Below are 16,540 nucleotides of genomic sequence, written 5' to 3' on the forward strand. Positions count from 1 at the left end.
AAAAATCACGAAGCCGACTTTCAGTCCTGGTCCGCGTTCAAGACCAGTTTCGCTAAAGTGCTCGGTCGCCCCGCCGTCCACAAGTTGCGCGCCGAGCAGCGGTTACGAGAGCGAGCTCAACAACCCGGTGAAACATTCACCTGTTATATCGAAGAGGTTCTCGACCTATGCAAACGTGTGGATGCTTCTATGCCCAAAAATGACAAATTGAAACACATTTTGAAGGGCATCGCCGATGACATCTTCCAAATGTTGATTGCCAAGAGTCCGCGTACCGTAGCAGAGCTCATAAACTTGTGCCAAAGCTACGACGAGTTGAGGAGGCAGCGCGATTTGACCAGGCGCCCCTCAGTGGCTGACGAGACCCTCTTTCATGACAGTATTCTCTGATCGCTCCCCCCTGCTCACACAAATCCAGGCTTTCGTGCGGGAGGAAGTTGCACGACAGCTTTCTCTACTACCCTTCGCTGAGCTACCCCAACAGCAGCCGCTGCCGCAACAGCTTCCTACACAGCTCGCTCCGACTCTCCGGCGGGTTAGTGAAGACCAAGTTGCTGAGGCTCTACCAATGCAGCATCAGCAGTCCCCTGTCGCAGCGCCACTTACTTACGCATCCGTCGCCGCGCAGCCTCCTCGTCAACCACTCGTTGCGCTACATCCACGGCCGCTACCACCCGTTCATCATCCCGTTTATCGACCTCCTCCTGCCTTTGCTAATCCTTGGCGTACGCAAGACAACAGGCCCATATGCTATGCCTGCGGTATTCCCGGCCATGTTGCACGACTCTGCCGCCACCGCATGCTGCACTCTGATGGCTTTGCGCAGTCGCCTCCCTACGGCGACGTGCAACCTTTCCATGACACTTCTTTTAGTCGGCAGTCGAACAGGCCACCAGCTGAGCGCCCGGTCCTTACACGTCGTTCACCTTCCCCGCGTCGCCGCTCGTTGTCCCCGATGCGTCGGCGCCCTTCACCCACGCAAGAGGAAAACTAAGCGCCGCAATTCAGGAGGCAGGAACTGCGTCGCCGTCGATCTGTACAAGTCCTCCATTGTCGCCTGCGAACGTTGTCGACCTTACTGTTGACGGCGTCTCTACCGTTGCGCTAATTGACACTGGAGCAGCCGTGTCTGTCCTAAACGAACGCCTCTCTCGCGCTTTACGAAAAGTTACGACGCCACTCTCTGGGTTTTCTCTTCGCACAGCAAGCGGCCAGCAAAGTTAGGCCTTCAGCAGCATGCACAGCTAGAGTTATTATTCAGGGCGTTCTCTATATTGTGGAGTTTGTCGTTCTGCAGTCATGCTCTCACGACGTGATACTCGGGTGGGACTTTCTTTCGCGAAAGAACGCTGTCATCAACTGTGCGCGTGCTGATGTCGAATTATCGCCTCTGTGTGACGTGCCCCTCGTCGACGCCACTTCTCTTCCCGCTAAGCTAGCCCTTCGGGAAGACATCGCCATACCGCCGTACTCGTCTGCCGTTGTTCCCGTCTTTTGTGGCGCTGTCTCTGAAGGCGCTGTCCTCTTTACTCCTTCGGAACACTTCATAACCCGCAAAGATGTTCCCCTACCTTTCGCCACGCTTGACATTTCAGCCGGTTTCAGCTACATCGTTGTCTGCAATCCCCTTCCTACAGCCCTGAAGGCTCTTTGCGGCGACGCACTTGGCCGTGTTCAGCCTCTTGATGACATGTTTATTACCGACGCGCCAGATGCTTTGCATGCAGAGCTCACTGACTTCTGTGCACTTTCCACTTCTGCTCCGCCATCACCTGACTTATTCACACCTTCCATTGCCGATGACCTTACTTCCGAGCAGCGCTTCCAGCTCCTTCACCTGCTTGCCCAGTTCCGGTCTTCTTTTGATGTCACTCAGCCTACTCTGGGCCGCACGTCAACCGTCAGCCACCCCATCGACACTGCCTCAAACGCGCCTTTGCGGCAGCGCCCATACCGCGTCTCAGCCAAGGAGCGTCAGGTGATCAGTGAGCACGTCGACGACATGCTTAAGCGCGGCGTCATTCGACCTTCCCATAGCGCGTGGGCATCACCGGTGGTTCTCGTCACAAAAAAAGATGGTTCCATTCGGTTCTGCGTCGATTATCGCCGTCTGAATAAGATAACGCGAAAAGACGTGTACCCTCTACCGCGCATTGACGACGCTCTGGACAGCTTGCAAGGCGCTGAATTCTTCTCTTCGTTGAATTTACGCTCGGGCTACTGGCAGGTCCCGATGTAAGCAGTTGATCGCCCTAAAACCGCATTCATTACTCCAGATGGTTTATAGGAATTTAATGTGATGCCATTTGGCCTATGCAATGCGCCTCCTACGTTTGAGCGAATGATGGACAATATATTGCGCGGCCTAAAATGGAGCACGTGTTTATGCTACCTCGACGACATCGTTGTGTTCGCCCCTGATTTCAGCACGCATCTCCTCCGCCTTAGGCAAGTGTTGACGTCCTTGACCAACGCAGGCCTGCAACTGAACTTGAAAAAGTGTCAGTTCGCCGCGCGGAAGCTCATGATTCTAGGTCACGTCGTATCCCAAGACGGTATTATCCCCGACCCATCAAAACTTCGCGCTGTGGCAGAGTTTTCTAAACATAAGACACTCAAAGAACTCCGCGCCTTCATCGGCCTCTGTTCTTAGTTCCGACGCTTTATTCGCAATTTTGCCTCGATTATATCACCTCTGACACAACTATTAAGTGGCGCCAACGACCTATCCTCCTGGTCTCCTGCATGCGACACCGCGTTCGTGACCTTACGCCGTCTGCTGATGTCTCCGCCTATACTGCGACACTACGACCCCACCGCCCCAACTGAAGTGCATAGCGATGCCAGTGGTATTGGCCTTGGTGCTGTCCTTGCGCAGCGCAAGCCTGGCTGCTCCGAGTACGTCGTTGCTTACGCCAGTCGTGCGCTGACCAAAGCGGAACGCAATTACAGCGTCACAGAAAAAGAATGCCTGGCCATCGCTTGGGCACTCGGGAAGTTTCGCCCTTATTTATACGGCAGACCTTTCAATGTGGTTACTGACCATCACGCCCTTTGTTGGTTATCCTCTTTAAAAGACCCGTCTGGACGCCTTGCCCGCTGGGCTCTTCGCATTCAAGAATACGACATACACGTCATCTACCGCTCAGGTCGCAAGCACACTGACGCTGACGCTCTGTCCCGCTCTCCGCTGCCAGCCGACACTGCCTCCCACTCCACCTTTGAGACGGTGTCGTTGGTCGACATCGACACCTTCACATCAGAACAGCGCAAGGATCCTTGGGTGGCCTTTCTTTTGGATCTCCTTTCTGGCTCGCCAGCATCTCCCATCTCCCGCTCCCTGCGTCGCCAGGCTGCCCATTTTGCTGTCCGGGATAACCTCTTGTATCGACGCAACTACCAGCCCGATGGTCGCAAGTGGCTCCTAGTTATCCCCAGGTCTTTGCGTTGCGACATGTGCGCGTCTTTCCATAATGACCCACAATGTGCACACGCCGGCGTTTTTAAGACGTATGAGCGCTTGCGGCAACATTACTACTGGCGAGGAATGTTTACTTTTGTCCAAAAGTTTGTCCGCTCGTGCCCGCAATGCCAACGCCGCAAATCTCCGCCTCATCCGGCCCACGGTGTATTACAGCCGCTTCCGTGCCCTGCTCGTGCCTTCGACCGTGTGGGAATTGACCTGTACGGGCCGCTACCGCTAACACCTGCTGGCAAACGATGGATTATTGTAGCGGTTGATCACCTTACACGCTATGCCGAAACCGCCGCTCTACCTGCAGCAACCGCCAGTGACGTTGCATCCTTCCTGCTCCATCGTTTCATTCTTCGTCATGGCCCGCCTCGGGAACTGCTGAGTGATAGACGCCGCGTGTTTTTGTCGCAGGTGGTTGAAGCTCTGCTTGCTCAATGCCGCACAGTTCACCGGACCACTACGGCGTACCACCCTCAAACTAACGGGCTTACGGAGCGCTTCAGTCGAACCCTTGGTGATATGCCCGCCATGTACGTTTCATCGGAGCATACAAACTGGGACATCATCCTCCCATTTGTCACGTATGCATACAATACGGCTACCCAAAGTACTACGGGATTTTCCCCGTACTTCCTCCTCTACGGTCGCGATCTTTCCCATACCATCGATACGGTTTTGCCTTATACACCAGACGCGTCAGAGTGTGCTCCCGTATCAGCCGTCGCCCGATACGCCGAGGAATGCCGTCAATTAGCCAGTCATTTCACCTCCGACGACCAACAACGACAAAAAGACAACCGCGATGGCGACGCTACGAATCCGATCTTCGCTCCCGGCACACTTGTCTTGTTGTCCGTGCCTTATACCAAGCCTGGACTTTCGACAAAACTTCTCTCGAAGTATGATAGACCATACCGCATCGTCGAACGCACCTCTCCGGTCAACTATGTCATAGAGCCGCTTACACCGACATCCGACCTGCGCCGCCGTGGACGGGATATTGTCCACGTTCACCGCCTGAAACCATTCTATGAACCGCTCGTCTCCACGTCATAAGTCGCCAGGATGGCTCCGCTTTTGCACCGGGGGTAATTGTAATGAAGAAGAGCACACGGACAAGGCCAGCCAGATCGACTGTTCAATGCCTGCAGTGCAACCAGTAGGCCAGCCGGATCGCCACTGCTTAGCACGAGTGGGAGCCGTTCGTGCAACCAGCTGTTCACGCTCTGCGTCACCTGCCTTTTCGATTACGAACAGACGCTACCATCTGAACTGTTCAGTACACCCCTTTACAATCCTAAGGACTAAGAACAGCTCCACTGTTAAAATATCACGGCAGGACGGCTCTAAATGCGCGGATGTAGTCCGTCTGGTCTGATGTTACTGGAGTGCCAGGCAGCAGCCGGCGAAGTCGGATACGCAAAGATAGAATAACAGCGTATCTTCAAAGAAATGCTTGCCCGTTCAAGGGGCCCCCACGTGGCCCAGGTTGTGATGTCATCCACGTACATTGCGTGATGGATGCCATCGATCGATGGAGTTCGTGCGCAAGACCAACCTTGGCTACGTTGAACAGTAGCGGGGAGCTCACTGAGCCCTATGGAGTGCCCTTGTTCGCAACCTTGATGATGTTTAATCGGATCGAGCCGAGACAGACCATGGCGGTGCGGTCCGACAGGAATGCTTAAACATAATTGTAGCTACGCTGTCCGCAGTGAAGGGCAGCGAGGCCGTCGAGAATGGCTTCATGGCTCGCATTGTCAAAGGCGCCCTTGATGTCCAAGGCCAGATTGATGATTTCTCCTTGCTTTGGGGCGGTGTCAATGACTTCTTTAAGTTGAAGCAGTACATCCTGGGTTGAAAGATGTGCCCGGAACCCGTACACTGAATGCGGGAGAAGGTCATTCTCCTCGAGGTAGTGTTGCAGGCGGCTAGTGATGAAACGTTCGTAGAGTTTACCGAGGCAGGAAGTCGAAGTTTCTCGAAGTCGAAGTCGAATTTATCGAAGTTTCTCGATCTGGAGCTTCTCACCCGGCTTCGGTATCACTATCACTTCTGTGTGCTTCCACTCGGGGGGGGGGGGGGGGCACGCCACATTGCCAATGGTCATTTAGGAAGTTCGTGAGTTCTTGCACGGCGGTGTAATTGAGATTCCCGATAACAGAGTACGTGATTCTGTCTGCGCCGGCTGCGTATTCCGGGTGCTGCTGCGAATGGCAGCATGGACTTAGTCCAACGTTATCGGTCGGTCCAGGGTGTCGTTTGAGCAACCTTGATACATCCCCCGATAGGGAGGCGGGTGATAATCACCATAGCATTTGCGCTGGACTTGAGAAAGCCACTCGTCGTATGTGCCCTCAAAGGCGTGTATGAGGCGCTGGACTGATTTGTTTGTCTCAATTTTTGTTCTAGTGGGGTTAATCAAGGCTTGTAGAACGTGCCACGTGCGGGCCGCACCCAGTGAGCCTCGAAGGGAGTCGCTGAATTGGGCCCAGTTTATTCGTGCCAGTTGCTCAGCATACTGCTCAGCGTGGGTAGTAAGAGCTGCGACCTTGAGCTTGAGACGTCGGTTATGTTTTCGGGTCTTCCATTTGCGGATGAGGCTTCTTGTGGCTTCCCACAGGTGCAGGAGATGGCCGTCCACTTCTGGGAGTTGAGATGTTTTCTTAATGACGGTGGTGCAACGGTTCCGAAATTCATTAATTTGCTCGCACCAGTGAGGTGGGTGAGGTTGCCTGTTGAATGCCCACTCACGCGACGGAAGGCGTCCCAGTTTGTGATGCGGGCTTGTCCAATGGAGCGACGCATGGCACTCTCCGTAATTTGTGTACGTAGAATGCAGCAGTAGCTACCCGAGGATTCTTGCAAGTTGTCCCAATTGTAGTTTGCACTGCCACGGGCCCCGCACGGGCGTCTGCGTAAGCAGGCGTTTGGTGTGTTGCGACACCAAGGACCCGAGCACACAGAGGTTGGACCCTCCGGCGCTTAACCATGCGTGGCTTAGCCGTGTCCGGGGAAAAGGGGATCCTGGGGGTTGAGCCAATGCTGAGTGCTTGGACCTTTATGGCCCCTCCGCGGAGGCAACACACCCCTTCAGCCTCGGCTTCACGTAGACGGCACCCCTGGACTGACCCACCCAGGGGAAATTAGTGGTCGCCTTTTCCTGTCCCCCTCCTCAACCTGTTCCTTTCCTATCAACTTACCTTATCTGTCCTGTCATCTCCTTTCTTCCTAATTTTTTCTGTCTCTTCTAGGTGCCTTGGGTTAACCTGGTGCTCTATATGCAACCTTGAGTAGGGCGCATTGGGTTATAGCAGCGATGCACGGCTGGCGCGTGCAAGTTATTGCTCTGTCAAACTTGTAGCGTCCCCTTGTTGGGCTCCGTGGTGGGTGGCTTGCCATTGCTACCGAAACAACTTCATCAAGCATGCATAGCGCATCTTTCCCTTTGCTTACTGATTGTACCGCTGCAAAGCGCGTGTGCACCGAAGTCTCCCTCAACTTTTTCGCCTCACGGAAAGAATCTTTTCCACGCTACCACGTAATCCACAGCAATAAACCTGAAAACCAGTAAGAGCTATCTCACCTTTCCTCGTCTCGAAATGCCTAACGGACACCATTGGACCAGGCTATAAAGCTAGCAAGATTGCAAGCGGCGACCTCCTTCTTGAGGTTCGTGACAAGCTGCAACATGAAAAACTCGCAAATCTCACAACCTTTGCAGACATGAATTGTAAAAGTACAGACATCCCAATAACAGTGACCCCACATCATTCCCTCAACACAGTCCGGGGCGTGATTTCAGATCCCGACCTCTTAGAACTAACTGAAGCAGAGCTGTTGGAAGGCTGGCAAGACCAAAACGCCATTGAGGTAAAAAGAATAAAAATCAGGCGAGACAACAAAGAAATTTCCACAAAACATCTGATCATTACATTTGCCTCTAGTGTGCTACCAGAAACCCTTGAGACAGGCTATACCAAAATCCGTGTAACACCTAACATTCCAAACCCTCGTCGATGTTTTAAGTGTCAGAAGTACGGCCAGGGCTCGCAAAGCTGCCGAGGTCAACTCACCTGCGTAAAATGTGGTGACAAAGGCCACACTTCCGAAAACTGTTCTGGAACACCCCACTGTGTAAACTGCGAAGATTACCAGCCCGCATATTTCCGATCCTGTGAAACCTGGAAAAAAGAAAAGGATGTAATTACATTGAAAATCAAAGAAAACATATCGTTCCAAGAAGCACGAAAACGTGTTTCTGCTTTTCATACCACAAGGTAGGCTGATGCGTTGCGCAAAGGGGCAGCGTCGCAGCAGACTCTAGCATCGGCCCGGTCCTCAAGCAGTGTGGCTGCGGCTGTGCCACAAGCCCCCGTGGCGAAAGCAGCTGACGCTTCTTCGCCGTCCGCGAAGGGGGTCAACCTCCGGCTTGGTGGCCCCAAAGGTCTCGTCCGACGTGTCGAGGCCTTCACGCCCAACACAGCGCTCTCAAGGGCGCATGTCCAGCGCCTCACAAGAGGCGATGGACATAACACATATTCAGACGGCGCAGCCAGCGTCTAAGGAGCGGCGGGATTCTCTCGACCACTCCAAAAAAGACAAAACCCGCGTCACGGTGCCTGGAAAGGGCCCCGTGAGTTAATATTAGTCTCTTAAACACACAGCACAAAAACTTTTTTCATTATGAAGACACAAATACTACAATGCAATGTTAGAGGACTTATTCACAACCTCGACGATATAAGAGAACTCCTACACAAACATAATCCAAAGTTGATGTGTGTTCAAGAGACACATCTGAAACCTACAAACACAAACTTCCTTCGTCAATACACCATCTTTCGAAAAGACCGCGATGAGGCTTATGTCTCGTCCGGCGGTGTAGCAATAGTAGCAGATAAGTCCGTAGCTTGCCAACATGTTGCCCCCCAGACGCCCCTTGAGGCAGTGTCAGTTCGGGCCATTCTATTTAAGATACTAGTAACTGTCTGTTCCATTTATATACCCCCAATCATCACCTTGAACAAACAGACTTTTATAACCTCATTGACCAGCTTCCCGAACCTTACATTCTCGTAGGAGATTTTCACGCTCGCAACACGTTGTGGGGAGACTCGCGAGGCGACGCGAGAGGTCGACTCATTGAAAATTTTCTCCTGACCTCTGGTGCCTGCCTTTTATTGCGATAGCAATTATATGGACACTCCAAAGCAGATTCCTGCCGTCGGCGTCGCCGTCGTCGTCGCCGTGAGGTTCCGTATGACGTCAACGGCGATGAAATCGTCGCCGCGCTCCGGACGCTGTATGTGCGAGTGAAAGGACGCGACGGACGCCCGCTTTCACAGGGAGCGAGCGCACGTCGGAGAGCAAACGCGCGATCTGCGCTGTGCTCCCAGAAGGGCTGCCGAATTAAGCGTCTCTTTCCTCGTTTCCATAAATAGAGAGCAAACGCGACTTTTTCCGTGGCGCGAAAGGCTGTGGGGGACGGGAAGGGAGGGAGGGAGGGGAGGCGACGTTTAGCTGCGGTACCAAATGCGTATTTATATAAAAACGCCGTGCGCGCGTTCGGTGCGAACGCGGGCAAAACGACGGCGTCGACAACAGTTCTGCGGGTTGCATGGTGCTGCTGCATGTCCAAGTTTATACAGCTGATAAAACTACTATCCTTACTCCGTATAGCTCTCTACTAATTTGCTATCGCAATTGATGCTTCGCCTTTCGGGTGAAACTGCGACAATTTTGTCACTCAGGTCTCTCCTCAAATCCACGCATTAACTGCGACAATTTTTAACACGAAAGTGTTTTATGCCGGGGTCCACCAAGACTTCACTGACGTATTTCCGTCACGGAAATACGTCATAGAACATAATACAAAGAAAGAAACCAGAAGAAAAAGTTCCACAAACATGCAAAATTTGGAAATCGAACCCACGACCTCTCGGTCCGCGACGATGGATCGCCGAGCGTTTAACCCATTGCGCCACAAACGCATTTGCAGAGAGCTACACAGACGCGCCTTATATATCTAACACTCCTCCGTGTACCCGCGCTCTTGCTCGGGGCGGTGCCGCCGCCTACGAGCAGAAAAGAGAAGTACTGCATTATGACACTACCGCGCACCGACAGTGAACGCTTCGGTGGTCTCAGCACTACGACGCCTCGATGCCAGCATTCGAAGGGACGCTGGCATCAAGAAGCACTACCAACGCCACCTAGGTGGCGTTCACCGTACTCAGCACAGCGGAGCGTGGCCTCCGCAATTAGCTCTGAAAATGTTTCTCAAGTTGATCGCGGAGGCTGCAATTACGACGCGCTGTACGCGCTGATTTGACTCGGTGACGATTCAGTTACGTGCTTTGTCTTGCGCGTTGTATTAGTGTGTCAGTTACGTGCTTCGTCTTTCGCGTTGTGCTAGCGTGTGCAGCGTAGTGCAGCTTCCATATGCACGACGGTTGCTCATGGTCATCGACGTTGGTAGTCGTGATGGAGGAGACGTGCCACCAGGCGTCAGCGTGGGTGCATCAACGCCTAAGGGCGCTTTAGCCACAAAACACCAATAGACATTATATATCAATGTGCAATAAAAATTACACTACTTCTGTGAAGACACGTTTCACTTTCGTGTTCTATACCGATTCCTATATAAGAGGGATCAACCACATTTTTTAATAAGAGCCGACCTACTATAACGCCCAACACGATTCTTACTCATCGATAGCTCTAGGAATTGGATCTGCTTCTCGTCTGCCTGACCTCGAATCGAATGTGAGTAACAATCCTTTTGGAAGTGACCACTTCCCCGTAACCTTAAACTTAATAACGCAGCATGATAACGCTCCCACTATCCCTCGATGGAAATTAGCATCGGCTGACTGGGAGCATTTTAAAGAATCAACTTATTTACCACGCGATTTTATAAACAATTTTAGTATCGATGATGATGTACTTCATTTCCATAGACGTCAGCGGTCGAGAGAAGGATGGCTGATTACTGGAAGCGTTGCAAACAAACTTTATTATCCAGGCAGTTACTCGGAAAATTCTGGAGAGTGAGATGCTTTTCTAGGTCCAGCAGTGGTGTCGGTTCATGTACGGCTTGCGATGATATGGCCTTCCTTAAAGTACTCGCTGATGACGGCATCATGTTCCCGTAGAAGTTCTGGTTGATGCTCAAACCGCTGAAGCTGACGCTTGAGCATACTTTCAGCTACCGTCTGGTTAGTGCATGACGGAGACCTGGCGCTTGATCATCCACAGTACTACGTAGCCCCATGCGCTCTTGTGCACTGCGCTCCAAAAATGAATGAGTGCTGGGTGCCTGTTGACATCATGATCATCCTGTATGTCCGTAGTAATAATGGCATCCAAACGCCACATCTCTGATGGTTCTCCTGGTATGGTCGCTGAACACCAGTTGCACTGGTGTTCCGCGAAGACAGCGGGTGGTAGGCGCTAGCGAACATTCCTTGAAGAACCTAGCCAAATATAGTCCCTACGGCACATAGGCGGTAGGCGAAACGTTCGACGGATCCGGTCACTACCCTCCAATAGTTGTCTGACCGGGTTAAAACACTTATCGTCGAGTCTGGCAGCTGGTCCGCTGGAGCTTCATCCGCGAGGGCTAAATTGCGATCACGAATCATGTCGATAACGTTGCGCTCTATGGCCGGACTCTTTACGATACAGACCTCCGGAACTTCCAGAGCTTCTAGATTGACTAGATGAAGGAAGAGATAACTGCTGCGACTGGTCTTTACGTATAAACGTGCGTTGGCTGCCGGTGTCAAGCATCAGCCGTACGAGCAAGCGACTACGGTTCCCGGACGCCCACACAGTGGCTGCGTCCTGCTCGCAGGAGCTGTTGTTACCTGCCTTTCACACGTGGCCGCCTCTCGGTTTTCAGCTCAGACAGGAGCAGTGGATTGCGGACTGCGGGTGACAAGTCGGCTCCAAAGCTCACAGAGTGGGCTTCCTCGATTTTCCAGTTCTGGCTACCCGCGGGCTGCCAGAGCCAGCCAGAGCGCCTTCGTTTTTCTCGGGTTGCTCCGCCCACCGTGTGACGCACTTCCGCCACGCGTTCGCTTTACTCGGGCTGGACGGTTCTGGCTACCCGCGGGCTGCCAGAACCTGCCAGGACGATTTTCTTCTGGCTGCTCTCTGGAAGTTCTCTGGCTAGCAGACGACAAAAAGAGGCGATGAGCGCTTGCCACCATCTTTGTGGGGACTTGATGGATTGCAGCGCGGGCGCTTGAGGACTTTTACCTCGCTCGGCCAACTGGCTTGCGTCGAACGCTAGCGCGAGCCGCCCCGGCTGTTGTGGTATTGGACTTCGTTTCGCGTACTGGTCGGCGCGGTGCGTGGATAGCTGATTGCGTTACTTCTAGCGTAATCTTATTAGGGTTCTAACGCACCGTTCCGCATTGCGAGGCGGTGCCATATGAGCGGAGGTGAAATATTTGAAGCTTTCCTTTTTTTGTGTGTATTACGTGAATGCTTCTTCCCTGCCGTAAACAGCGCGCGAGGCACTGTCACCATGGGCGCTGTCGATTATGCTTGCATGGTATTTTCATCGTGTTCCGCGCAAGTTGTTCGCGAAGTTGTAGACGCTCAATTCCCACACATCGCGGTGCCTTTTCGGTTGATTTTTCTCTAGTAGTATCCCTTTTCACATCGCTCACCTATATGCCGCGATGTGCGGTTATGATAGGAACGTGAGTTCCTATCAGAACCGGAACTAGCTGGCTGCCGTCTGGCTGCTAGCGGGCTGCCTGGACTCCAAGAATCGAAGAAGCCCAGCGTAGAAATGTGGCATCCTGAGCATCGGTAACACTTGAGCCATGCTGCGGTTCAGCAACTGCGAGCAACGTGCCCCTGCTTCCCGCAATTAAAGCAGCATTGCTGTCTGGAAGCCGCTGGCACTGTTATTCCGCAGAAAGCGTAGCCCGCCAATCACGCATCACGTCCTTGGAGACTGCATAGCGGTGTGATGACAGGTTCTGGTTTATTGTTGCGCACTCAAGGGCAACCTTGGTGCGTGTAATAGACAAACCCCGTTTGTACACTTATAACACATTATCACTTGTAGGGCACATATGAAAGAGTAAAAAAACAATGCGTTGAAAGGTTTACAATATGGTAAGTAATATAACGTTTCGCTCGTCAATGACGCGGTAAATAGTAAAGTCACGGCGATTGTGACACACATATCACCCGGGCAGTTGCGTCGGCTCAGACGAAGGGGTGGTTGCCGAGGGCGCGGCGGAGGATGAATCGCAGAGCCCCTTGTCGACGCTTCCCGCCACGTCAAGCTGGGTTGTTGCGACCAGCATGGTCGATGAGTGGGTTGGAGCTATGTTCTCCTGGAGACGTCAGTGAGACCGAGTGCGGAACCGGGTTAGCAACGGTCGACGGCGCCCGGGTCGTGGGTCCAGGCCGTGTCCTCTCGCCTGACTGACCAGTCCACTCCATGACGTCAACACCGCTCGACCATTGACAGTCGTCCGTGAACGTTCCCGGGACAGTCCGGCCAGTCGTCCGTGAACGTTCCCGGGACAGTCCGGCCAGTCGTCCGTGAACGTTCCCGGGACAGTCCGGCCAGTCGTCCGTGAACGTCCCCGGGACAGTCTGGCCAGTCGTCCGTGAACGTCCCCGGGACAGTCTGGCCAGTCGTCCGTGAACGTCCCCGGGACAGTCTGGCCAGTCGTCCGTGAACGTCCCTGGGACATCCTGGCCAGTCGTCCGTGAACGTCCCCGGGACAGTCTGGCCAGTCGTCCGAGAACGTCCCCGGGATAGTCTGGCCAGTCGTCCGTGAACGTCCCCGGGACAGCCTGGCCAGTCGTCCGTGAACGTCCCCGGGACAGTCTGGCCAGTCGTCCGTGAACGTCCCCGGGACAGTCTGGCCAGTCGTCCGTGAACGTCCCCGGGACAGTCTGGCCAGTCGTCCGTGAACGTCCCCGCGACAGTCTGGCCAGTCGTCCGTGAACGTCCCCGGAAGTCTGGTCCGTTGTCCGTGAACGTCACCGGAACAGTCTGGCTCCTTCCAACAACCTCCTGGTTCGGTCTCCAGACGCGCTACGGCGACTTCCCGAACCAGCCCCGCCTCCTTGCCGCCACCATTTCGAGCCCCACCGCGCACGCTCTCCTTCCCCGTGCCTCTTGCTTTCCTCTTTCTTTTCTCTTCTCAGTTTTGCTTCTCTTTCTGTCTCCTCTTGTGTCGGTCCCACCACACCACAAGTGCACGGTCGCGCGTATATTACAATGGGACACGTAGTCAGTCCAGGTATTCAAGTGGCACTTGATGATGAGGACGGCCATGCTATTGCTAAGGTGGACGGTAGTTGAGGCGGTGTCGTGACATTCGCTACTTTGCGGTTTACTGACGTCCTGCCTGAATGTCCCTTCTCGCGTGGCAGACGACCATCCTCCCAGCTCTCCACTTCAACTTGAAGGAAACTCATGATTGCCTTCACTTTTTCTTCTCTTGATTGATGTGCAGATTCCGCGCCTGCGTCGGACTTCGTGCGCTTCCGGTACAGGATCGCCAGGTCCTCCGCCAATGTGCGCATAAGCGCTCGTTTCAAAACAACCGCGTACTCTGCAGATGGCACGCCAAGACTGTCCAGGGAGCCGGTCCTGAACTGTATTTGCTTGTATAGATCCCGCAACCTCGATACTTGTGACGATGACTCGATGGGTTCAATGGCAAGTAGGCTGTCGATGTGGTTATCTATGAGGATGTCCTTACGACCAAAACGGTCGCTGAGCATCTTGATGGCGACCTTGTAGTTGGCTTCTGCCAGGCGTATTCGATGGCTTATTCGCAGCCAAGTAAGTCCTCAAATACTTAAACTTGTCGACGTCAGTGAGCTCGGGATGCGCGTGAATGGTCGTCTCGTAGTGCTCCCAAAACGCCTGCCACTCACGGTTTTCACCGCTAAAGACGGGTACTTAAAGTTTAGTCAATGCGACTCGTAGGGCCGCTGCTCGCGGCCTGCTGTGATTCGCGAGGTCTTGACCACCGATCGAGTGAGCCGCTCCCATGGCACTGCTGGATTCGTCATCTCTCGGCTGGTTGCCTTCGACAATAGCGGGACCAACCGACCAACCGATGCACACACGTTCAGCGCGGACCGAAGCCTGCTGACGGCGTTGATGATCTTTTCGTGATACTCGATTGCACCCTTAATTTCTTCTTCGAACTTCTCATCGTCAAGGTAGTCTGCGATTGGTTTATCCACATCGGCGAGAGCTGTGTCTTTGTCGTGCAGCCTGTCGATTATCTACTGCAGGCCGGCGGAAGACGGATGAGGGCCTTGCAGGAGCATCTCCCTGGCCTCGGAAAGGAGTCGTCTAGTGGCAGCCCGAAGGACGCCTCGATGCCTGCGCAAATTTTCCGTCCTCGGCACGGTATCAGTGGGATGGATGCCGGCCTTCTCCCTGGTTTTCGGCACTAATAATGCAGCGGCAGAGAAGAGACCGACACCCGCAGGTCTCTGGTCGAACAGTTCTTTTTTTACGTGCTCACGGGCCGCGCTGCCTCCCGGATCGCCTTCTTTCTCCTTTTCTCATGCCATGCAAGGCGCTTCCCGCCGATGCTTTTCCCACGTAGACTCAACAAGAACGATGCATAAGCCAACAGACAGTAGCCGTCAGAGATATAGAGTTTTGGTATGTGCGTAGCACGATACCGGGGTGGGGGGGGGGGGCGAAGGCTGGCGCGTGGTAGATACTGTTTTTTTTTGTGACGTATGAATATTTTTTCTTTTCGATTCCCTTGTTCTGCCTTAGACGTAGTGATGCATGTACAAAGTTTGACTATATTATGATGGACTTTTCAGAATGGGACCACTTGCAAGTCGGCGCTTGGGGTGTGTGCTTTTTTCCTTGTCCCCGTGTTTCCTTGCACAGGAATTACATGAATATTGAAAAGTTTCTTTCCACTTCTTTACTTTGATCGTTTAATGTAGTGTTAATGGCTCCTATTAGCATGTTCTAACATCGGTCTAATGGTGATTAAGTACACTGACTAATTTCGGAGATTCATGTGGGTGTTTACTTTTTATGGAAGTTAACATTAGAGTTAATGACTGTATGGAAAGTCCCAATACAGTTTTGGACAACGAAATCTCCCTTTTGTATTTCATATTTGTCAAAACTTGTAACGACTTCATGAAGCAATAACTAAACTGTCAGCTCCAGTTGAACGGGTTTTGGTAATGTAGGGTTTTCAGCCCCATTTTAAACATAATGTGCACAAATACGTAGAAGCACACGCACGTTAAAGAGATTGGCCGATAGTTCCGATTACTTCCTACTTCTTGCTTGCCACTACTAATAAAAATATGCCACTACTTTATTCATAACAAATATACTCCTAACAACATATTTCATGTCTGCCGTGGGGCTACACCACCCCAATACGTACTGCAAAATTTTATTTTTGTGCGTCATGGCACATGTTCACAGTACACTAACAGCACGAGACTCAGGACCTGGACCTAGACGACAACCGTACCTGTTAGAATGCTATGATGTTGCGTACATGCATCAGCTCCTGTGAGTGCAGCATCCCAAATATTTGTGCTGTGCATTCTTACGTCTTTAGAAATATTGAGAGAGGACTGCTATGCATACCCACAGTTAAGCGTCACGATGGATGAACCAGGCTAGCGCTAAGAGAAACAGAAATTTAATTCCACGTTCGGTATACACAGAAAGATAAATTGTGGCTTCCTTCAGGTGCAGACGTAGACTTTCAGATTCATGCTTGCTACCTAATTTGGTGCAAGAATATGGCTTGGAGTAGGGATCCCATAGGCGTAATTACGAGCACCATGTACAGTTTTTTTTCGGAAGTTGGAAAAATTATTGAATAAACAAAATCTTCACTGACAGGATGATTGTGTGCACACCCAAATTCTGAATACTGCATATGTACGATGAGGCTTGCTTTAAGGGCTTGTTCATTGGACGTCTTCTAAGTTGATCTGAAGTAGGTAGGAGGACACTGACATAGAAGGCACATGAGACAAACCACAGCGCTGAACACTGAGATGCAAATA

This window comes from Dermacentor silvarum, chromosome 4 (assembly GCF_013339745.2).
Source record: "Dermacentor silvarum isolate Dsil-2018 chromosome 4, BIME_Dsil_1.4, whole genome shotgun sequence".
Taxonomy (NCBI): Eukaryota; Metazoa; Arthropoda; class Arachnida; order Ixodida; family Ixodidae; genus Dermacentor; species Dermacentor silvarum.